Source organism: Macaca mulatta, chromosome 4 (genome assembly GCF_049350105.2).
Source record: "Macaca mulatta isolate MMU2019108-1 chromosome 4, T2T-MMU8v2.0, whole genome shotgun sequence".
NCBI lineage: Eukaryota > Metazoa > Chordata > Mammalia > Primates > Cercopithecidae > Macaca > Macaca mulatta.
In genome coordinates, this window is record NC_133409.1 from 21,677,932 (window position 1) to 21,679,730 (window position 1,799).

Below are 1,799 nucleotides of genomic sequence, written 5' to 3' on the forward strand. Positions count from 1 at the left end.
GCAGATCACAGATCTGCACTTGGAGTAACATTGTTGTCAAACACTTAAGATGACTGACTTCAGACTTCAGCAAGTCAGGAAGCACTTCTAAGAGCCACCAGGTGGAGTGCTATGGGAGAAGGTTCTTGGTGGCATCAGCTGCATCCTGCCAAAGGACTTTTGGCTGAAAGGAATGAAATTTCAACTGCAAGAAGTGGTGAGAGATGAGCCTGCAGGGGCAAAGCAGGGCTATAGTGTGTAGGAAGTCTGGATTTTACCCATGAACAGTGAAGAGGATTACACTAGAAAGTCACACAAACATTTGTATTTGAGAACATTTTGCTACAGTGTAGATGGGTGAGAGAGAATCCAGACTTGAGACAAGAAGACCAGTTAGGAGGTTATCACATTATCAGGTAACACAGTGGCTCAACCTGTAATCCCAGCACTTTGGGAGGCCAAGGCAGGTGGATCACCTAAGGTCAGGAGTTTGAGACCAGCCTGGCCAACATGGCGAAACCTCATCTCTACTAAAAATACAAACATAATACAAACATTAGTTGGGTATCATAGCATATGCCTGTAATCCCAGCTACTTGTGAGGCTGAGGCAGGAGAATCGCTTGAACCCAGGAAGTGGAGGCTGCAGTGAGCCAAGATCGCACCATTGGCACTCCAGCCTGGGCAACAGAATGAGACTCCATCTCAAGAAAACAAACAAACAAACAAAAAAACCCAGGATAACTGCAAGGGGATATAAAGTAGAAAACTGCGCCTGGGGGACTGAGATGGGAGGATCGCTTGAGCCCAGGAGGTCAAGTGAGCTATGATCGTGCCACTGCACTCCAGCCTGGGTGACAGAGCAAGACCATGTCTCAAAAAATTAAAAAAAAAAAAAAAGAAAGAAAACTGGTTACCAGTCTGAAGGACAGAACATCAGGAAAGATGGTTTCCAAAATTAAATTGGCAATACTATTTCATTCTTGAAGTGCAACTTTCAATCTTTGTTGGCATACCTAAAATTCACAAGACTTCATTCATGTTGGTTGTTATTCATTTTCACGACATAGTAGACATGTTCTTTTTTGTTGCTTAATATCCATTTCCTTATCTACCCTGATTTCCTTTTGAGGAACTGCCTCTGTCCCATTAGATAGCCTCATGCCAATCAGATGTAGCCTCTCTGGGATCTAAATTATGGGCTCCTAACCAGATTGTTCCTTCTATAAATTAGACCATATTCTAGTTTCCAGTGTTGGTTTGGTTCCAGCTAAGTTCTACCCATGGACTGTGAGCTTCTAGTAATTTTTTGATGAATTACATTGGCCAGGATTCTTGGTTGCAACCACACATGGCATATCCAACAAGAAGTGGAAAGTTTCTTTTCTACAGAACACATTAAACACAAGACTCTACATCACAGTTGTATAGTTAAACAATAAAGGCAAATCCTTGTTTATAGAACTATGCCTGCTAAATATTATTTCTAAGCAGTGAGGAAGACATTTTATTATATATGTTCTCTAATGGAAGACAGCCAAATAGTTTAATGGTAAGAGTTTGCTTGGAAGTGAGATAGCCTAGGTTCATACCCTGGATCAAGATTATTTTCTTGGGCATATTACTAACCTCTCAGGGCTTTAGCTTGCTTCTTCATGGGGTTAATAATAGTACTTGTCTCACAGAACTATTCTGAAGATTAAACTAAGTAATATATGTAACATACTAAGAGTACCTAACAGAAGTAAGGACCCAATGCATATTAGCTTACAGCTATAAAATAAAACTGGTTTCTGAAACATAGATAAGAAAAACAAAATC